Here is a 23,799-nt window from a genome sequence, read left to right on the forward strand (position 1 = left end):
AGGCACAGTGCATACCGTCCCAGAACAGACAGCATCCTCTGTATACTGGTACTCTGGCTCAGCAGATACACATGGTTCAGTATCAGGGTCTTGTTGGACTCCAGCCACTCGGGTACTTTTTTGTTTGATAGGTACACTATGTTTGACTGGAGAGGATACCCTTTCCGCGACATGTTTGGGTACAGAATTGTGACAGTCCTCCTTGTCATCGTCGCTAGTGTGAACAGAGTCACTGGAGGAACTTGTGTTGCTTTCATCTCCGCTATCATCTGTACCAGGTTCTGTAGGTACTTTAGCCCCGATTCCACTGCTGGAGTCATCGCTTTCATCTCCGCTATCATCTCCGCTATCATCTGTACCGGGTTCTGTCGGTACTTTAGCCCCGATTCCACTGCTGGAGTCATCGCTTTCATCTCCGCTATCATCTGTACCGGGTTCTCTAGGTAGGTTAGCCTCCTCATTGGTATCCGTGACATGGTGTAGAACCGCTGATGTGCTATTGTCTACTTCTTCACTGTTGTTTGGTCTCCTGTTGAACATCCAGGCCCTCTTTCTGCAACCACTTTTAACGCTCGACTGAGAACCAGGCTGATTGTAGGACATGTCGACCGATCTCTTCTTAATATTGTCCACAGTCACAGGTTTCTGATGTGGGCCAGTGGACGGTCTATGTGATCTAGGCATGCTGCGGCTTTGTGAAGCAAACCTGTTTTCATATCTGCCAATCTTTGCTGATGTGACGCTGCTACCAAGACCACCATTGCGGCCGCTGCTACAGGAGACTTCGGGACACAACCTTTGAGCATTAAGGCCTGTATTGGGTTCTTTGCTTCGCCTACGGTTGACAGAACTATGGGTCATGTCTCTGCTGCCGCTGGTGGTGTGAGCTCGGCTGTGGTCCCTGGGAGACTGGGCCCCGACGCTGTCCCTTGGGGGGTGGGACCGACTGCTGCCCCTGGTGGGCTGGGGCCGGCTGCTGACATTGTCATGATATCCGTGTCTCTCACCAGTCTTGCGTTTTGTTTTGGCAGGTTGTCCTTTACAGGGTTGCAGTATCCATTCCGGAGGTATACGGCGTTTCACCGTTGCTGTAGTAGGAGCATAACAAACGTTTTGTGGCCGTTTGTTGTACCGAGTTGGCAGTCCATGGCAGTCCAGGCCACAGGTTGTAGCTGACTTGAGGTGTGAGTACAGTCACTGTCTTTGACTCGCTTCACCAGGTCATTGCGACCGATTTTCTTGAGCAGGGTGTTCAACCCTGCCCGTGCTGCAGCTCCGTAATGCCATAACATCTGCTAACCCGGTTCTATCTGTCACATATTGCAGGTCCACTGATGCGGTGTCGATGCGTGATCTCTATCTCGCTCATAACAAACTTCATTTTCTTAATATCATCACGAGTTATATTGTCCCAAAAAATTGAGACTATTTCCTTAGGTGACATAACATTACCATTACCTACTGAGGATGATCCAGGGTAATTGTCCCATGTTGCCATCAAGCTATTACTAGTAATACCTCCCTTTCTTCTGGCAGTGTCAATCAGGGCCCGGGCCTTGTCACGAGTACCTCCTATAGACTGGATACTGTCCAACTCTCCATTGTTTAGCATCCTTTGTGCAAAGAGAACATCTGCAATATGGTCCAATATCTTCATCTTGGCAGGATCTATGTAGCTGAGTCTTTTTTTGTAAAGGACATTCATGGTATCGGCTATTCGGTATGTGACACAGGAACAGCTTGTTGAAATATACAACTGCACGTTGGCTCTGCTAGACCTCTGCTTATGACCAACTTTAGTGTTCTGTGTTTTAGAGAAACATCATGACCAACTTTAGTCTTTACTGTTTTAGAGAAACATTATGACCAACTTTAGTGTTCTGTGTTTTAGAGAAACATCATGACCAACTTTAGTGTTCTGTGTTTTAGAGAAACATCATGACCAACTTTAGTGTTCTGTGTTTTAGAGAAACATCATGACCAACTTTAGTCTTTACTGTTTTAGAGAAACATCATGACCAACTTTAGTGTTCTGTGTTTTAGAGAAACATCATGACCAACTTTAGTGTTCTGTGTTTTAGAGAAACATCATGACCAACTTTAGTGTTCTGTGTTTTAGAGAAACATCATGACCAACTTTAGTCTTTACTGTTTTAGAGAAACATCATGACCAACTTTAGTGTTCTGTGTTTCAGATAAACATCATGACCAACTTTAGTGTTCTGTGATTCAGAGAAACATCCTGACCAAGTTCTGACCTTGAAGCAGTTCAGACTTTCTACCCTCCCTCTCTCTCTTTCCCTCTGTTCTAACTCTCTCCCTTCCCTCCCTCTCTTTTTCCCTCTGTTCTGACTCTCTCCCCTCCCTCTCTCTCTCTTTCCCTCTGTTCTGACCCTCTACCCTCCATCTCTCTCTCTTTCCCTCTGTTCTGACTCTCCCCCCTCCCTCTCTCTCTCTCTTCCCTCTGTTCTGACTCCCTCCCTCTCTCTCTCTTTCCCTCTGTTCTGACTCTCTCCCTCCCTCTCTCTCTCTTCCCCTCTGTTCTGACCCTCTACCCTCCATCTCTCTCTCTTTCCCTCTGTTCTGACTCTCTACCCTCCCTCTCTCTCTCTTCCCCTCTGTTCTGACCCTCTACCCTCCATATCTCTCTCTTTCCCTCTGTTCTGACTCTCTACCCCCCCTCTCTCTCTCTTTCCCTCTGTTCTGACTCTCTACCCCCCCTCTCTCTCTCTCTTTCCCTCCGTTCTGACTCTCTACCCCCCCTCTCTCTCTCTTTCCCTCTGTTCTGACTCTCTACCCCCCCTCTCTCTCTCTCTTTCCCTCTATTCTGACTCTCTACCCTCCCTCTCTCTCTTTCCCTCTGTTCTGACTCTCTACCCTCCCTCTCTTTCCCTCTGTTCTGACTCTCTACCCTCCCTCTCTCTCTCTTTCCCTCTGTTCTGACTCTCTACCCCCCCTCTCTCTCTCTCTTTCCCTCTGTTCTGACTCTCTACCCTCCCTCTCTCTCTTTCCCTCTGTTCTGACTCTCTACCCTCCCTCTCTCTCTTTCCCTCTGTTCTGACTCTCTCCCCTCCCTCTCTCCCTCTCTCCCTCTGTTCTGACTCTCTACCCTCCCTCTCTCTCTTTCCCTCTGTTCTGACTCTCCCCCCTCCCTCTCTCCCTCTGTTCTGATTCTCTACCCTCTCTCTCTTTCCCTCTGTTCTGACTTTCTACCCTCCCTCTCTCTCTTTCCCTCTGTTCTGACTCTCTCCCCTCCCTCTCTCTCTTTCCCTCTGTTCTGACTCTCTACCCTCCTTCTCTCTCTCGCTTTCCCTCTGTTCTGATTCTCTACCCTCTCTCTCTTTCCCTCTGTTCTGACTCTCTCCCCTCCCTCTCTCTCTTCCCTCTGTTCTGACTCTCTCTCCTCCCTCTCTCTCTTTCCCTCTGTTCTGACTCTCTACCCTCCCTCTCTCTCTTTCCCTCTGTTCTGACTCTCTACCCTCCCTCTCTCTCTTTCCCTCTGTTCTGACTCTCTACCCTCCCTCTCTCTTACCTCTGTTCTGACTCTCTACCCTCCCTCTCTCTCTTTCCCTCTGTTCTGACTCTCTACCCTCCCTCTCTCTCTTTCCCTCTGTTCTGACTCTCCCCCCTCTCTCTTTCCCTCTGTTCTGACTCTCTACCCTCCCTCTCTCTTACCTCTGTTCTGACTCTCTACCCTCCCTCTCTCTTTCCCTCTGTTCTGACTCTCCCCCCTCTCTCTTTCCCTCTGTTCTGACTCTCTACCCTCCCTCTCTCTCTCTTTCCCTCTGTTCTGACTCTCTACCTTCCCTCTCTCTCTCCCCCTCAGGGCTCCAGATCCTCTATCAGTTCTGACTCTCTACCCTCCCAGTATAGTATACACAGACTGGACAACAGGACAATGATCCTAAGCCCGGACTTGAACCCGATCGAACATCTCTGGAGAGACCTGAAAAAAGCAGTGCAGCGACGCTCCCCATCCAACCTGACAGCTTGAGAGGATCTGCAGAGAAGAATGGGAGAAACTCCCCAAATACAGGTGTGCCAAGCTTGTAGCGTCAAACCCAAGAAGACTCAAGGCTGTAATCACTGCCAAAGGTGCTTCAACAAAGTACTGAGTAAAGGGTCTGAATACTTATGTGAATGTGATATCTAAGTTTTTTTTTAAATATACATTTGCACACATAAAATAAACAGTTTTTGCTTTGTAATTCTGGGTTATTGTGTGTAGATTGATGAGGGGAAAAAACAATGTAATCCATTTTAGAATAAGGCTGTAACGTGACAAAATGTGTAAAAAGTCAAGGGGTCTGAATACTTTCTGAATGCCCTGTATATCAGTATATTAGACTCTCTCTCTCTCTGCAGTGATGTTGTTTTCATCACTTCTGGTTTAACACTGCCATCAAGTGGTGATTGTCCAAACTGCACCCCTGTGAAGATTTTTTTATTTTTTTTATTTCACCTTTATTTAACCAGGTATGCTAGTTGAGAACAAGTTCTCATTTGCAACTGCGACCTGGCCAAGATAAAGCATAGCAGTGTGAACAGACAACAACACAGAGTTACACATGGAGTAAACAATAAACAAGTCAATAACATGGTAGAAAAAAGAGAATCTATATACAATGTGTGCAAAAGGCATGAGGTAGGCAATAAATCGAATAATTACAATTTAGCAGATTAACACTGGAGTGATAAATCATCAGATGATCATGTGCAAGTAGAGATACTGGTGTGCAAAAGAGCAGAAAAGTAAATAAATAAAAGCAGTATGGGGGTGAGGTAGGTAAATTGGGTGGGTAGTTTACAGATGGACTATGTACAGCTGCAGCGATCGGTTAGCTGCTCAGATAGCAGATGTTTAAAGTTGTTGAGGGAGATAAGTCTCCAACTTCAGAGATTTTTGCAATTCGTTCCAGTCGCAGGCAGCAGAAAACTGGAATGAAAGGCGGCCAAATGAGGTTTTGGCTTTAGGGATGATCAGTGAGATACACCTGCTGGAGCGCGTGCTACGGGTGGGTGTAGCCATCGTGACCAGTGAACTGAGATAAGGCGGCACTTTACCTAGCATAGCCTTGTAGATGACCTGGAGCCAGTGGGTCTGACGACGAACATGTAGCGAGGGCCAGCCGACTAGGGCATACAGGTCGCAGTGGTGGGTCGTATGAGGTGCTTTAGTAACAAAACGGATGGCACTGTGATAAACTGCATCCAGTTTGCTGAGTAGAGTATTGGAAGCTATTTTGTAGATGACATCGCCGAAGTTGAGGATCGGTAGGATAGTCAGTTTTACTAGGGTAAGTTTGGCGGCGTGAGTGAAGGAGGCTTTGTTGCGAAATAGAAAGCCGACTCTAGATTTGATTTTGGATTGCAGATGTTTGATATGAGTCTGGAAGGAGAGTTTGCAGTCTAGCCAGACACCTAGGTACTTATAGATGTCCACATATTCTAGGTATTAGTATTAGTAGTATTAAAAGCGAGAGATGCAGAGAGAGAGAGAGAGAAGACCACAGAGAGCGAGAGAGCAGAGAGCAGGCTGAGAGAGCAGAGAGAAGAGAGCAGAGCAGAGAGAGAGAGAGCAGAGAGCAGGGAAAAGAGAAAGCAGAGAAAAGAGAGAAAGCAGAGAGAGAGCAGGCTGAGAGAGCAGAGAGCATTAGAGAGGAGAGAGCAGAGAGCATTAGAGAGAGAGGGAGAGACCGGAGAGCAGGCTGAGAGAGCAGAGAGAGAGAGAGGGTAGAGAGCAGACAACAGAAAGAGAGAGATCAGAGAGCGCAGCAGAGCAGAGAGAGCAGAGAACAGAGAGAGAGAGCAGAGAACAGAGAGAGCAGAGGGAGTGAGAGAGCAGAGAACAGAGAGAAGAGAGAGAGAGAGAGCAGAGAGAGCAGAGAAAGAGCAGAGAGAGAGAGCGCAGAGGGGGAGAGAGAGAGCAGAGGGAGAGAGAGAGCAGAGAGCAGGGAGAGAGAGAGAGAGAGGGCAGAGAGAAGAGAGAGCAGATAGAGCAGAGGGAGAGAGAGAGCAGAGTGGGAGAGAGAGCAGAGAGGGCAGAGAGAGAGCAGAGAGCAGAAAGAGAGAGTAGAGAGAGAGAGCAGAAAGCAGGCTGAGAGAGCAGAGAGAGAGAGCAGAGAGAGAGCAGAGAGCAGAAAACAGGGAGAGAGATAGAGAGAGGGCAGAGAGCAGATAGAGCAGAGGGAGAGAGGGAGCAGAGTGGGAGAGAGGGAGCAGAGTGGGAGAGAGAGAGCAGAGAGCAGAAAGAGAGAGTAGAGAGAGAGCAGAAAGCAGGCTGAGAGAGCAGAGAGAGAGAGCAGAGAGAGAGCAGAGAGCAGAGAACAGAGCAGAAAAAGAGCAGAGAGAGCAGAGTGAGAGAGAGAGCAGAGAGAAGAGTGAGGGCAGAGAGAGCAGAGAGAGCGAGCAGAGAGCAGGCTGAGAGAGCAGAGAGAGCAGAGAGAGAGAGCGAGCAGAAAGCAGGCTGAGAAAGCAAAGATAGTGAGAGAGCAGAGAGGGCAGAGAAGAGAGAGCAGAGGGAAAGAGATCAGAGAACAGAGAGAGAGCAGAGAGCAGGCTGAGAGAGCAGAGCAAGAGAGGGAGAGAGCAGAGTGAGATAGCAGAGAGCAGAGTGAGAGAGCAGAGAGAGCAGAGGGCAAAGAGAGAGAGCAGAGAGAGAGAAAGCAGAGAGCAGAGAGGTCAGAGAGCGAGCAGAGAGCGAGCAGAGAAAAGAGAGCAGAGAGAGCAGAGGGAGAGATAGATCAGAGAACAGAGAGAGAGAGAAGAGAGGGAGAGAGAGCAGGGTGAGAGAGAGAGAGCAGAGAGAGACAGCAGAGAGAGCAGAGGGAGAGAGCTGAGAGCAGAGAGAGCTGAGCGAGAGAGAGCAGAGAGTAGGCTGAGAGAGCAAAGAGAGAGAGAGAGAGAGAGAGAGGGGAGAGTGAGAGAGAGACCAGAGGGAGAGAGAGCAGAGACCAGAGAGAGAGCAGAGAGCAGGCTGAGAAAGCAAAGAGAGAGTGAGAGAGCATAGAGTGAGAGCAGAGAGAGAGAGAGCAGGCTGAGAGAGCAGAGAGAGAGAGAGCAGAGAGAGCAGGCTGAGAGAGCAGAGGGAGAGAGAGAGCAGAGAGAGAGAGAGCAGGCTGAGAGAGCAGAGAGAGAGAGCAGAGAGAGAGCAGGCTGAGAAAGCAAAGGGAGAGCAGAGAGAAGAGAGAGGGCAGAGAGAACAGAGCAGAAAGAGCAGAGGGAGAGAGAGCAGAGAGAAGAGAGAGAAAAGAGAGAGCAGAGCGAGAGCAGAGAGAGCAGAGGATAGAGAGAGCAGAGATAGACAGCAGAGAGACAGCAGAGAGAGAGAGAGCAGAGAGAGAGAAAAGAGAGGGCAGAGAGAGCAGAGCGAGAGCAGAGAGAGCAGAGGATAGAGAGAGCAGAGATAGACAGCAGAGTGAGAGAGAACAGAGAAGGCAGAGAGAGAGCAGAGAGAGAGCAGAGAGAGAACAGAGAGTGCTGAGAGAGAAGAGAGAGCGAGAGCAGACAGAGAGAAAGCAGAGCATAGAGAAAAGAGAGAGCAGAGACTGAGAGCAGAGAGAAAGAGCAGAGAGAGCAGAAGGCAGAGAGAGCTGAGCGAGCTGAGCACAGAGAGAGCATAGAGAGAGAGCAGAGAGAGAGAGAGAGGGGAGAGGGCAGAGTGAGAGAGAGAGCAGAGACCAGAGAGAGAGCAGAGAGCAGGCTGAGAAAGCAGAGAGAGAGAGAGCAGAGAGAGAGCAGGCTGAGAAAGCAAAGAGAGAGTGAGAGAGCATAGAGTGAGAGCAGAGAGAGAGCAGAGAAAAGAGAGAGCAGGCTGAGAGCAGGCTGACAGAGCAGAGGGAGAGCAGGTTGAGAGAGCAGAGAGAGAGAGCAGAGAACAGAGAGAGAGCAGGCTGAGAAAGCAAAGAGAGAGCAGAGAGAAGAGAGAGGGCAGAGAGAGAAGAAAAAAGAGAGAGAGCAGAGAGAACAGAGCAGAAAGAGCAGAGGGAGAGAGAGCAGAGAGAGAGAAAAGAGAGAGCAGAGAGAAAGAGCAGAGAGGACAGAGAGAGCAGAGATAGACAGCAGAGAGAGCAGAGAGAGCAGAGAGAACAGAGAGCGAGAGCAGAGAGAGAGCAAGCAGAGAGAGCAGAGCATAGAGCAGAGCATAGAGAGCATAGAGAAAAGTGAGAGCAGAGAGAGAGAGCAGGGAGAGCAGAGAGAAGAGAAAGAGAGCAGATAGAAAAAGCAGAGAGAGAGCAGAGGGCAGAGGGAGAGTAGAGAGAGCAGAGAGAGAGAACAGAGAGGGCAGAGAGAGAGAGAGCAGAGAGAGTGCTGAGAGAGCAATAGAGAGCAGAAAGAAAGCAGAGAAAAGAGAGAACAGCAGAGCAGACAGAGAGCAGGCTGAGAGAGAAGAGAGAGCAGAGAGCGAGAGAGAGCAGGGAGGGAGAGAGCAGAGAGAGAGAGCAGAGAGTGAGAGATAGAGCAGAGAGAAGAGAGAGGGCAGAGAGAAGAGAGAGCAATAGAGAGCAGAGAGAGCGGACAGCAGAGAGCAGGCTGAGAAATAAAAGAGAGTGAGAGAGCAGAGAGAGAGCAGAGGGAGAGAGAACTCTGTTGCTATAGTAACCCTGCATCACAACACTCTGTTGTACAATTTGTTTAATTCAATTTCACATATTTAATTGTTTTGTATTTCATTTCATATTAGTTTCATGTTTCAACCAGTCGCAGGTTAACGTCAACCTGACAGAGGAAACGTAACATCAATAACCAAACTGTTTTCACAATTAACATGCTTTCCTTGTTTCAAGTCTGTTTTATTATGAAAAGTACAATATATCCTTGTATACTTGTACAACTATGGAGCGTATGTCCATATATAATTATACAATTTGTTATTCAACATAAAAGACAACAAATGATCACATTGGTATTTTAACGGTGTTATTGTCACAATTATAGGAAGACACGCATGTGTGTGTGTGTGTCCCGTGTGTCCACTGTGTGTGAGTGTGTCCAGTCAGTGTGTGTCCAGTGTGAGTGTGTGTGTGTCCAGTGTGAGTGTGTGTGTGTGTCCAGCGTGAGTGTGTGTGTGTGTCCAGCGTGAGTGTGTGTGTGTGTCCAGTGTGAGTGTGTGTGTGTGTCCAGTGTGAGTGTGTGTGTGTGTGTCCAGTGTGTGTGTGTGTGTCCAGTGTGTGTGTGTGTGTCCAGTGTGTGTGTGTGTGTGTGTCCAGTGTGAGTGTGTGTGAGTGTGTCCAGTGTGAGTGTGTGTGTCCAGTGTGTGTGTGTGTGTGTGTGTGTGTGTGTGTGTGTGTCCAGTGTGAGTGTGTGTCCAGTGTGTGTGTGTGTGTGTCCAGTGTGTGTGTGTGTGTGTGTGTGTGTCCAGTGTGTGTGTGTGTGTGTGTCCAGTGTGTGTGTGTGTCCAGTGTGTGTGTGTGTGTGTGTGTGTGTCCAGTGTGTGTGTGTGTGTGTGTGTGTGTGTGTCCAGTGTGTGTGTCCAGTGTGTGTGTGTGTGTGTGTGTGTGTGTGTCCAGTGTGTGTGTGTGTGTGTGTGTCCAGTGTGTGTGTGTGTGTGTGTCCAGTGTGTGTGTGTGTGTGTGTCCAGTGTGTGTGTGTGTCCAGTGTGAGTGTGTGTGTGTCCAGTGTGAGTGTGTGTGTGTCCAGTGTGAGTGTGTGTGTGTGTCCAGTGTGAGTGTGTGTGTGTGTGTGTCCAGTGTGTGTGTGTGTGTGTCCAGTGTGTGTGTGTGTGTGTCCAGTGTGAGTGTGTGTGTGTCCAGTGTGTGTGTGTCCAGTCTGTGTGTCCAGTGTGTGTGTGTGTGTGTGTGTCCAGTGTGTGTGTGTGTGTGTCCAGTGTGTGTGTGTGTGTGTGTCCAGTGTGTGTGTGTGTGTGTCCAGTGTGAGTGTGTGTGTGTCCAGTGTGAGTGTGTGTGTGTCCAGTGTGAGTGTGTGTGTGTCCAGTGTGAGTGTGTGTGTGTGTCCAGTGTGAGTGTGTGTGTGTGTGTGTCCAGTGTGTGTGTGTGTGTGTCCAGTGTGAGTGTGTGTGTGTCCAGTGTGTGTGTGTCCAGTCTGTGTGTCCGGTGTGTGTGTGTGTGTGTCTGGTGTATGTGTGTCAGGTTATTATTTCAAAGTGTGTGTGTGTGTGTGTCTAGCGTGTGTGTCTGTGTCCAGTGTGTGTGTGTGTGTCCAATGTGTGTGTGTGTGTGTGTGTCAGGTTATTATTTCAGGGACACTGAGTCGCCTTCACCCCAAACCCTAAACCCTGGATAGAGGGGCTCAGTGAATGTGGAGGTGAATGTGATCAGGTGGGTCAGTGTGTCAGAGGAGGCTCTATAGAAGGACAGAGTGCCGGCTGGCCAGTCCAGATACACTCCTACTCTGTGGGAGCTGGAGGAGGGGACGTCTATGGGAGTGGGATTATTATTGTGACAGGCAATGTAACTGTCGTCAGAGCAGATCAGACTCCAGGACTTGTCATTGTGTCCAAGACAACAGTCATCACCCCCTCCTCTCCTGCTGATTCCTTTATATGTCACTCCTATATCAGCCCCACTCCCACTCCACTCTACCTCCCAGTAACAGCGCCCAGTCAGACCCTCTCTACACAGCACCTGTCCCCAGTACTCAAATCTCTCTGGGTGATCAGGATACGGCTGCTCCTCTCTCCTCCATGTCACCTTTCTGTTCTCCTCAGACAGAGAGAGGTGTCTGTTTACTGTGTTTAGGTCCAGTGTGAGATCACAGACATCTGATGGATGAAACCAGACACAATATTAGAAATCATCATCATTCACATTAGAATGTTAACTCACTTTTCACTAATTCATTTAATGTAGATGTTTCTAGGTATCAAAAGGAGAAGTTAAGGTAACTTGAGACTTGTTGAATGATCATATGTTAAACTGTATGGTAATATAAAACACACTTATTCACATTAATTACACACACACACACACACACACACACACACACACACACACTCAGCTGTATGTATCATGAACACAAACACACATTTCTTATGTAACACGAACATGACACACACACACACACTGGACAAACACACACACACACTGGACGAACACTGGACACACACACACACACACACACACACATTGTCAAATCAACTCTTTGTAAACGTTGGTGTCCCTGATTTCTGCTTCTGTAGAACTACAGCTGATATTTAATATGACCAAGTAAGTAATGATGGTGGTCTTTGACTTTGACTTAACTTGAATTAAGACTTATTCTTAGTCATATTCTTCACAGCAGTCAACACTCACATTTTCTAATCCCAGGTTTCATTCTGTTCTCTCCACCATGTTCCACACTGTAGCGGTAAGCAGAAGAACAGACAGTCATTGAGGGATACACCTGAACTCACACACACACTGGACACACACACACACAGTCAGCATATGACTTTGTCCAAGTGTAAGAATTTTTGTCTTAACTAGCCTGATAAGTTAAACATGTCTGATATGAACATTGACATAAACCCTCTACATACTTGAGTTTCTCCAGTCTGCAGTGTGGATCCTCCAGTCCAGCAGAGAGCAGTCTGACTCCTGAGTCTCCTGGGTGATTGTAGCTCAGGTCCAGCTCTCTCAGGTGTGAGGGGTTTGACCTCAGAGCTGAGACCAGAGAAGCACAGCCTTCCTCTCTGACTAGACAGCCTGACAGCCTGCAAAGAGTAAATCATATTAAAATCACACTGCTATTCTTTGGTGGTGAAAATAGTGGCAGTATATTTTTTAAACATTTTCAGATATATCAGTGTCTTGAAACCTGCCATATCTATTCATAAATTAATGTTTCATTATTAGAAATGACAAATGATCATAATATTACTTGTAGAGAGAAACATGTATAGTACAAATATGTGAGTAGACTGACCAGACCAGTTTAAAAAGCAGAATCATTCAAAAGACAGACAGTGAGGTATCAGATTTAGATTGTATTGAGTATACAGTCCACACCATATCTATAATGACAGTGAGGTATCAGATTTAGATTGTATTGAGTAAACAGTCCACATCATATCTATAATGACAGTGAGGTATCAGATTTAGATTGTATTGAGTAAACAGTCCACATCATATCTATAATGACAGTGAGGTATCAGATTTAGATTGTATTGAGTATACAGTCCACACCATATCTATAATGACAGTGAGGTATCAGATTTAGATTGTATTGAGTATACAGTCCACACCATATCTATAATGACAGAGAGGTATCAGATTTAGATTGTATTGAGTAAACAGTCCACACCATATCTATAATGACAGTAGGGTATCAGATTTAGATTGTATTGAGTAAACAGTCCACACCATATCTATAATGACAGTGAAGCTAACATGTTAAATGTGGCTCTATACTCCAACATTTGGCTACAACAAAACATAGTAACCTCTCACCATTAACCTCAAATAAAAGGTGACATTCTGTACTGTCAACTAATATAAAACATTCTCCCTCAAATCCAAAATGCTGGAGCATAGCACCAAATGTAAAACTGTAAGCTTCACTGTCCAAACACATATGTTGTGGACTATGTGTGTCTGGTAAACACATGTGGATCTGGTGAACAGTCATCACTTGTTGACCAACTACAGGGATACTGACCTCAGAGTCTCCAGTTTACAGTGGGGATTCCCCAGTCCAGCAGAGAGCAGCTTCACTCCTGAATCCTTCAGGTCATTGTTACTCAGATCCAGCTCTCTCAGGTGTGAGGGGCTTGACATCAGAGCTGAGACCAGAGAAGCACAGCCTTCCTCTGTGACTCCACAGCCTGACAGCCTGCAAAGAGTCAAATCATATTAAAATCACACTGCTATTCTTTGGTGGTGAAAATAGTGGCAGTATAACGTTTTAACATTTTCAGATACATCAGCGTCCTGAAACCTGCCATATCTATTCATAAATGGATGTTTCATTATTAGAAATGACAAATGATCAAAGTGTTGCTTGGAGAGAGAAAAATGTATAGTACAAATATTTGAGTAGACTGACCAGACCAGTTTAAAAAGCAGTATCAGTCAAAAGACAGACAGTGAGGTATCAGATTTAGATTGTATTGAGTAAACAGTCCACACCATATCTATAATGACAGTGAGGTATCAGATTTAGATTGAATTGAGTAAACAGTCCACACCATATCTATAATGACAGTGAGGTATCAGATTTAGATTGTATTGAGTAAACAGTCCACACCATATCTATAATGACAGTGAGGTATCAGATTTAGATTGTATTGAGTAAACAGTCCACACCATATCTATAATGACAGTGAGGTATCAGATTTAGATTGTATTGAGTATACAGTCCACATCATATCTATTTTGACAGTGAAGCTAACATTTTAAATGTGTCTCTATACTCCAACATTTTGGATTTCAGATCAAATGTTTCATATGAGGTGACATTGACACATTTGCAGTTTGTTTTGGGTTGTGTTTTGACCAATAGAAACTCAATGTGAAAACCAATGCACTGATTCAATATGTTATTCAATATAATAATCAATGAACCCTTTTGTAAGTGTGATTGATATGTGATAATGAACATAGAATATCCAGTTCATTAACTGTAACAACTCCAGCTTCCTGTGGTGAAACGACTGCTGTGCAAGGTATTGGGCAACAGCTCTTGTCCAGTGTTTGTGTGTGTGTGTGTGTGTGTGAGTCCAGCGTGTGTGTCTATTGTGTGTGTGTGTCTATTGTGTGTGTCCATTCTGTGTTTGAGAGGACACACACACATACACTGGACACACTGGACACACACATAACTTTGTCCAAGTGTAAGAATGTTTGTCTTAACCAGCCTGATAAGTCAAACATGTCTGATATGAACATTGACATAAACCCTCTACATACTTGAGTTTCTCCAGTCTGCAGTGTGGATCCTCCAGTCCAGCAGAGAGCAGTCTGACTCCTGAGTCTCCTGGGTGATTGTAGCTCAGGTCCAGCTCTCTCAGGTGTGAGGGGTTTGACCTCAGAGCTGAGACCAGAGAAGCACAGCCTTCCTCTGTGACTAGACAGCCTGACAGCCTGCAAAGAGTCAAATCATATTAAAACCACACTGATATTCTCTGGTGGTGAAAACAGTGGCAGTATATTTTTTCAACATATTCAGATATATCAGTGTTCTGAAACCTGCCATATCTACTCATAAATTAATGTTTCATTATTATAAATTACAAATTATTAAAGTATTGACTGCAGAGAGAAAAATGTATAGTACAAATATTTGAGTAGACTGACCAGACCAGTTTAAAAAGCAGTATTAGTCAAAAGACAGACAGTGAGGTATCAGATTTAGATTGTATTGAGTAAACAGTCCACACCATATCTATAATGACAGTGAGGTATCAGATTTAGATTGTATTGAGTAAACAGTCCACACCATATCTATAATGACAGTGAGGTATCAGATTTAGATTGTATTGAGTAAACAGTCCACACCATATCTATTTTTGACAGTGAGGTATCAGATTTAGATTGAATTGAGTATACAGTCCACACCATATCTATAATGACAGTGAGGTATCAGATTTAGATTGAATTGAGTATACAGTCCACACCATATCTATAATGACAGTGAGGTATCAGATTTAGATTGTATTGAGTATACAGTCCACACCATATCTATAATGACAGTGAGGTATCAGATTTAGATTGTATTGAGTAAACAGTCCACACCATATCTATAATGACAGTGAGGTATCAGATTTAGATTGTATTTAGTATACAGTCCACACCATATCTATAATGACAGTGAGGTATCAGATTTAGATTGAATTGAGTAAACAGTCCACACCATATCTATAATGACAGTGAGGTATCAGATTTAGATTGTATTGAGTAAACAGTCCACACCATATCTATAATGACAGTGAGGTATCAGATTTAGATTGTATTGAGTATACAGTCCACACCATATCTATAATGACAGTGAGGTATCAGATTTAGATTGTATTGAGTAAACAGTCCACACCATATCTATAATGACAGTGAAGAAAACATTTTAAATGTGGCTCTCAATAACAGAGGGGGTATGATATTTGTTCCTCTGTAACTTTCTCATTCCTCATCATTCCCGATTCATTCATGATTATTCATAATCATGGTAGCATCCACATGAATGTAGAAGTGTTCAGAAACATCTTCTATTCTTACTAACAATACAAGTGAAGTGACTCCAAAATGACAGGACATTGTTCACCATTCAGTTTCTATTAGGAAAAACATCCAAAACACAACCAAGACAAACTGCAAATGAATTCAATAAGTTAGTAGAATCACAAGCTTTATGTAATCACTGCAGGCATGGAATATGGGGCCAAATACTAAATTTATGACTAATTTAATACAATATAAGTAAATAGTCCAAATAATGAAGACTTCTTTAAATGGGAGAACTAGATACATGAAGTGCTGTAATTTATCAACTGTAAAATATATGTATGAATACCTTTAAGCTAAAGGTGAAACTTAAAACTGTAAGCTTCACTGTCCAAACACATATGGTGAGGACTATGTGTGTCTGGTAAACACATGTGGATCTGGTGAACAGTTATCACTTGTTAACCAACTACAGGAATACTGACCTCAGAGTCTCCAGTTTACAGTGGGGATTCCCCAGTCCAGCAGAGAGCAGCTTCACTCCTGAATCCTTCAGGTCATTGTTACTCAGGTCCAGCTCTCTCAGGTGTGAGGGGTTTGACTCCAGAGCTGAGACCAGAGAAGCACAGCCTTTCTCTGTGACTCCACAGCCTGACAGCCTGACAAAGAGATCATCATGACTTCAAACACACTGTTAATTCACAAGTAGAATGTTCATGTAGAAGGACTGTAACGCTCGTCGTGGGTGGAAGAAGAGGAGGACCAATGCGCAGCGTGGTAAGTGTCCATATTGATTTAATAGGAATACTGAACAAAACGACAAAACAAACAGTTCTGTACGGTGAAGCAAAAACACAGAACAGAAAATAATCACCCACAAAACACAATAGAAAACAGGCTACCTAAATATGGCTCCCAATCAGAGACAACGACTGACAGCTGCCTCTGATTGAGAACCATACTAGGCCAAACACATAGAAATAGAACAATAGAACAAAACATAGAAAAAACAACATAGAATGCCCACACCAACTCAATAAATTAATGGATTAATGGATTTGAAATCAAATGTTTCATATGAGGTGACATTAATGTATTCATAGTTTGTTTTGGATGTGTTTTGGGTTGTGTTTTGTCAATTAGTAACTGAATGGTGGATGATGACTGGAGAAATATTCTTTATAAGTGAGTAGATAACATGTCTCTAAACACTACTAAATTAATCCATATGATGCCATGATTAAAAAAGATAATGAATGAATCATGATAATAATGAGGGAGAAAGTTACAGAGGCTACAACAAAACATGCTAACCTCTCACCATTACCAATAACAGAGGATACAACAAAACATGCTAACCTCTCACCATTACCAATAACAGAGGCTACAACAAAACATGCTAACCTCTCACCATTACCAATAACAGAGGCTACAACAAAACATACTAACCTCTCACCATTACCAATAACAGAGACTACAACAAAACATGCTAACCTCTCACCATTACCAATAACAGACACTACAACAAAATATGCTAACCTCTCACCATTACCAATAACAGAGGCTACAACAAAACATGCTAACCTCTCACCATTACCAATAACAGAGGCTACAACAAAACATGCTAACCTCTCACCATTACCAATAACAGACTACAACAAAACATACTAACCTCTCACCATTACCAATAACAGAGGCTACAACAAAACATACTAACCTATCACCATTACCAATAACAGAGGCTACAACAAAACATGCTAACCTCTCACAATTACCAATAACAGAGGCTACAACAAAACATGCTAACCTCTCACCATTACCAATAACAGAGGCTACAACAAAACATGCTAACATCTCACCATTACCAATAACAGAGACAACAAAACATGCTAACCTCTCTCCATTACCAATAACAGACACTACAACAAAACATACTAACCTCTCACCATTACCAATAACAGAGGCTACAACAAAACATGCTAACCTCTCACCATTACCAATAACAGAGGATACAACAAAACATGCTAACCTCTCACCATTACCAATAACAGAGGCTACAACAAAACATGCTAACCTCTCACCATTACCAATAACAGAGGCTACAACAAAACATACTAACCTCTCACCATTACCAATAACAGAGACTACAACAAAACATGCTAACCTCTCACCATTACCAATAACAGACGCTACAACAAAACATGCTAACCTCTCACCATTACCAATAACAGAGGCTACAACAAAACATGCTAACCTCTCACCATTACCAATAACAGAGGCTATCACAAAACATGCTAACCTCTCACCATTACCAATAACAGAGGCTACAACAAAACATGCTAACCTCTCACCATTACCAATAACAGAGGCTACAACAAAACATGCTAACCTCTCACCATTACCAATAACAGAGGCTACAACAAAACATGCTAACCTCTCACCATTACCAATAACAGAGGCTACAACAAAACATGCTAACCTCTCACCATTACCAATAACAGAGGCTACAACAAAACATGCTAACCTCTCACCATTACCAATAACAGACTACAACAAAACATACTAACCTCTCACGATTACCAATAACAGAGGCTACAACAAAACATACTAACCTATCACCATTACCAATAACAGAGGCTACAACAAAACATGCTAACCTCTCACAATTACCAATAACAGAGGCTACAACAAAACATGCTAACCTCTCACCATTACCAATAACAGAGGCTACAACAAAACATGCTAACATCTCACCATTACCAATAACAGAGGATACAACAAAACATGCTAACCTCTCACCATTACCAATAACAGACACTACAACAAAACATACTAACCTCTCACCATTACCAATAACAGAGGCTACAACAAAACATGCTAACCTCTCACCATTACCAATAACAGAGGCTACAACAAAACATGCTAACCTCTCACCATTACCAATAACAGAGGATACAAAAAAACATGCTAACCTCTCACCATTACCAATAACAGAGACTACCGTAATTGCTGGACTATTAAGCGCACCTGAATATAAGCCGTACCCACTGAATTCTTTTACAAATATGTATTTTGTACATAAATAAACCGCACATGTCTATAAGCCGCAGGTGCCTACCGGTACATTGAAACAAATGAACTTTACACAGCCTTTAAACGAAACACGGCTTGTAACAAAAATAAATAGGCTTTTAAACGAAACACGGCTTGTAACAAAAATAAAAAATAAATAGCAGTAAACAGTAGCCTACCAAGAAAGTCAAACTTCATTGCGGTGGCGATTGTTTTGGCTTTCAGTCGGATCTGCACAGTTCCAACGTCTTATCATCGACTCATTAAGGCCAAGCTCCCGTGCAGCAGCTTCATTTCCTTTTCCAACAGCCAGATCGATCGCCTTCAACTTGAAAGCTGCATCTATTGCATTTCTCCGTGTCTTTGCCATGATGAGGGTGACAAAATGACTACCGTAATCAGAATGATGGCAAGTTTGAGCGCGCTCGATTTACGTCACATTATGTGACGGTGCTCAGTTTTTTGGCGGCATGAATCTTGTGAGAAAAATAAATAAATAAATAAATTAGCCACGTCATTGTATAAACCGCGAGGTTCATAGCGTGGGAAAAAAGTAGCGGCTTATAGTCCGGAAATTACGGTACAACAAAACATGCTAACCTCTCACCATTACCAATAACAGAGGCTACAACAAAACATGCTAACCTCTCACCATTACCAATAACAGAGACTACAACAAAACATGCTAACCTCTCACCATTACCAATAACAGAGGATACAACAAAACATGCTAACCTCTCACCATTACCAATAACAGAGGCTACAACAAAACATGCTAACCTCTCACCATTACCAATAACAGAGGCTACAACAAAACATACTAACCTCTCACCATTACCAATAACAGAGACTACAACAAAACATGCTAACCTCTCACCATTACCAATAACAGACGCTACAACAAAACATGCTAACCTCTCACCATTACCAATAACAGAGGCTACAACAAAACATGCTAACCTCTCACCATTACCAATAACAGAGGCTACAACAAAACATGCTAACCTCTCACCATTACCAATAACAGAGGCTACAACAAAACATGCTAACCTCTCACCATTACCAATAACAGAGGCTACAACAAAACATGCTAACCTCTCACCATTACCAATAACAGAGGCTACAACAAAACATGCTAACCTCTCACCATTAACAATAACAGAGGCTACAACAAAACATGCTAACCTCTCACCATTACCAATAACAGAGGCTACAACAAAACATGCTAACCTCTCACCATTACCAATAACAGACTACAACAAAACATACTAACCTCTCACGATTACCAATAACAGAGGCTACAACAAAACATACTAACCTATCACCATTACCAATAACAGAGGCTACAACAAAACATGCTAACCTCTCACAATTACCAATAACAGAGGCTACAACAAAACATGCTAACCTCTCACCATTACCAATAACAGAGGCTACAACAAAACATGCTAACATCTCACCATTACCAATAACAGAGGATACAACAAAACATACTAACCTCTCACCATTACCAATAACAGAGGCTACAACAAAACATGCTAACCTCTCACCATTACCAATAACAGAGGCTACAACAAAACATGCTAACCTCTCACCATTACCAATAACAGAGGATACAACAAAACATACTAACCTCTCACCATTACCAATAACAGAGGCTACAACAAAACATGTTAACCTCTCACCATTACCAATAACAGAGGCTACAACAAAACATACTAACCTCTCACCATTACCAATAACAGAGGCTACAACAAAACATGCTAACATCTCACGATTACCAATAACAGAGGCTACAACAAAACATACTAACCTATCACCATTACCAATAACAGAGGCTACAACAAAACATGCTAACCTCTCACAATTACCAATAACAGAGGCTACAACAAAACATGCTAACCTCTCACCATTACCAATAACAGAGGCTACAACAAAACATGCTAACATCTCACCATTACCAATAACAGAGGATACAACAAAACATACTAACCTCTCACCATTACCAATAACAGAGGCTACAACAAAACATGCTAACCTCTCACCATTACCAATAACAGAGGCTACAACAAAACATGCTAACCTCTCACCATTACCAATAACAGAGGATACAACAAAACATACTAACCTCTCACCATTACCAATAACAGAGGCTACAACAAAACATGTTAACCTCTCACCATTACCAATAACAGAGGCTACAACAAAACATACTAACCTCTCACCATTACCAATAACAGAGGCTACAACAAAACATGCTAACAAAACATGCTAACCTCTCACCTTTAACCTCAGATAAAAGGTGACATTCTGTACTGTCACCTAATATGAAACATTCTATCTCAAATCCAAAATGCTGGAGCATAGCACCAAATGTAAAACTGTAAGCTTCACTGTCCAAACACATTTGGTGTGGACTGTGTGTGCCCGGTAAACACATGTGGATCTGGTGAACAGTTATCACTTGTTGACCAACTACAGGAATACTGACCTCAGAGTCTCCAGTTTACAGTGGGGATTCCCCAGTCCAGCAGAGAGCAGCTTCACTCCTGAATCCTTCAGGTCATTGTTACTCAGGTCCAGCTCTCTCAGGTGTGAGGGGTTTGACATCAGAGCTGAGACCAGAGAAGCACAGCCTTCCTCTGTGACTCCACAGCCTGACAGCCTGACAAAGAGATCATCATGACTTCACAAACACACTGTTACTTTAACGAGTAGTGTAGAAGTATAATGGCAGATGCATTTGGTTTATTCTCTCAAACAACATATAGATTCATCTTCCATCTCCTAGAATTGTATGGTCAAAATGTTATACTAATGTGAACATCAATGCATTTATTCAATATGTTTTTCAATATAATATTATACACATATTATTATGCATATTTTTCTCTGAACTGAATATTGCTTCCTGATGATTAGTTCTTATATGTCATTTTATTTACTCACAGAGCAGCTCTGGAGGCTTTGACCACTGGCAGCAGCCTCAGAAGACCTTCCTCTGATCTGGAGTATTTCTTCAGGTCAAACACATCCAGCTCCTTTTCTGAAGTCAGCAACACAAAGACCAGAGCTGACCACTGTGCAGGTGACAGGTTGGGTTTTGAGAGACTTCCTGAGTTCAGGAAGCTTTGGATCTCCTCCACTAGAGAATGGTCATTCAGTTCATTCAGACAGTGGAACAGATTGATGCACCTCTCTGGAGAGGGATTCTCCCTGATCTTCTCCTTGATGTACTTGACTGTTTCTTCATGGGTCTTTGAGCTGCTTCTTGTCTTTGTCAGAAGACCTTGTAAGTGCTTCTGATTGGACTCCAGTGAGAGGCCCAGAAGGAAGCGGAGGAAAAGGTCCAGGTTTCCCGTCTCACTTTGTAAGGCTTTATCCACAGCACTCTTGTAGACAGTAACTTTAGGCTTGTCTCTGAACAGTGCAGAAAGGTTCCTGGACTTTGATTGCGGTTCGGCCATTAGATTCTCTTTGTTGTTGATGAATGAGAGGAACACATATACAGCAGCCAGAAACTCCTGAATGCTCAGATGAACAAAGCAGTACACCTTGTCCTGGTACAGCACACATTCCTCTTTAAAGAGCTGTGTGCACAATCCTGAGTACACTGAGGCTTCACTGACATCAATGCCAGCCTCTTTCAGGTCTTCTTCATAGAAAATCAGATTGCCATTCACAAGCTGTTGAAAAGCCAGTTTTCCCAGTGACAGAATGCTCTCTTTATTCCAGTGTGGACCTGTCTCTTCTTTCCCAAGATACTTTTCATTCTTCTGTTTGGTATGAAACTCCACAAGGTGTGTGTACATCTCAGTCAGAGTCTTGGGCATCTCTTCTCTCTTATGTTTCAGCATGTGTTCAAGGACTGTTGCAGAAATCCAACAGAAGACTGGAATGTGGCACATGATGTGGAGGCTCCTTGATGTCTTTATGTGTGAGATGATTCTGCTGGCCATGTCATCATCACTGAATCTCTTCCTGAAGTACTCCTCCTTCTGTGGGTCACTTGAAGCCTCGTACCTCTGTCACCTGGTCAACACACTCTGAAGGGATCTTATTGGCTGCTGCAGGTCGGGTAGTTATCCAGAGGAGAGCAGAGGGAAGCAGATTTCCCTTGATGAGATTTGTCAGCAGAACATCCACTGAGGTTGACTCTGTGACGTCCCAACAGACTCTTGTTATTCTTGAAGTCTAGGGGCAGTCGGCACTCATCCAGACCATCAAAGATGAACAGAACTTTGTACTTGTCGTAAGTTGGAGATTCTTGATTGTTTGGTTTCCATTGAGAAGTGATTGAGAAGTTCAATCGAAAGTGAGTTTTTCCTCTTTCATCAAATTCAGCTTCCCGAAAAGGGAATGAAAATACAAATTGGACATCCTGATTTGCTTTTTCCTTCAGCCCAGTCCAGAATGAACTTCTGCACAGAGACTGTTTTTCCAATGCCAGCGACTCCCTTTGTCAGCACAGTTCTGATAGGTTTGTCTTGTCCAGTTAAGGGTTTGAAGATGTCGTTACATTTGATTGCAGTCTCTGGTCTTGCTTGTTTCCTGGTTGTTGTCTCAATCTGTCTCAGTTCATGTTCATTATTGACCTCTCCTGTTCCACCCTCTGTGATGTAGAGCTCTGTGTAGATCTTATTGAGAAGTGTTGGGTTTCCTTGTTTAGCGATCCCCTCAAATACACATTGAAACTTCTTCTTTAGATTAGATTTGAGTTCACGTTGGCAAATCACAGCAAGCTCATCTGAATGAAGAAATAACACAGAGGATATTAATATTACGTCTGTTTTAATGCCTACAGTATTGTAGGACTGTTGTAAAGTTTAACATGTAATCATTGATTCTCTTAAATGACTGTATAAATGTGTAAATGTTTTCATAATGTATTACAGACTGGTGTGACTGATTATATTAATATTGTTATTATTGATGGTATTGTTAATTCTCTCTCTCTCTCTCTCTAAATAAATTTTTATTTTATTTTATTTTATTATTTAAATATTATTCTCCCTCTAAATTAATCACCACAACAAATCCCTGCTGCTACTTGATGAGGTCACTGAGTGTTGTGTTAAGGCTGCTACAATATCATTAAGTTACACAGCTACTTTAGCTGTACTTTAGCTACAGCTTTTAAATGTTATAAAACAGCATTCAACATGAGGCAGACAGATCTTACATTTCTCCAGTGTGTCAGCAAGCTCCTTCTGGTTCATTTTCCTCAGGACGTGCAGTGTGATCTTCAGAGCCCCCTCTCTGGCACTGCTCTCCTGCTTCTCATCTTCAGCATCCACCACTTCCTTATCCTGCTTCTGACTCTCAAAGCCTTCTGGGAGTTCTGGACTAAGAATCCTCTTGAACATCTTCAGCTCGTTCTTCACAAATGTCATCATTTTCTCTTCAAGCAACTGAAATAAATCAAGTAAATAAGTTAAACGAGAAGAAATTCTTTCTCATTAACACATTAATAAATGATTGACAGATCAACTTTACTTGAGCGAAACCAAAACAAATGTACATAACAGGACCACATACACTGAATATGGAGGCCAGGTCTGTGTGATGACTCTGGGAAGACTGACCACTGAGAATCTCTGACTCTGATCTCTCCTGTTGGTTTCTGTGGACA

At 43.4% G+C, this 23,799-nt stretch overlaps 1 pseudogene; it reads right to left on the reverse strand.

Moving 5' to 3' along the window:
• Positions 1 to 10,190: 10,190 nt before the first annotated feature.
• On the reverse strand, positions 10,191 to 23,569 carry LOC120022263 (annotated as a pseudogene).
• Positions 23,570 to 23,799: the final 230 nt, after the last annotated feature.

Source organism: Salvelinus namaycush, chromosome 2 (assembly GCF_016432855.1).
Source record: "Salvelinus namaycush isolate Seneca chromosome 2, SaNama_1.0, whole genome shotgun sequence".
NCBI classification, from domain to species: Eukaryota; Metazoa; Chordata; class Actinopteri; order Salmoniformes; family Salmonidae; genus Salvelinus; species Salvelinus namaycush.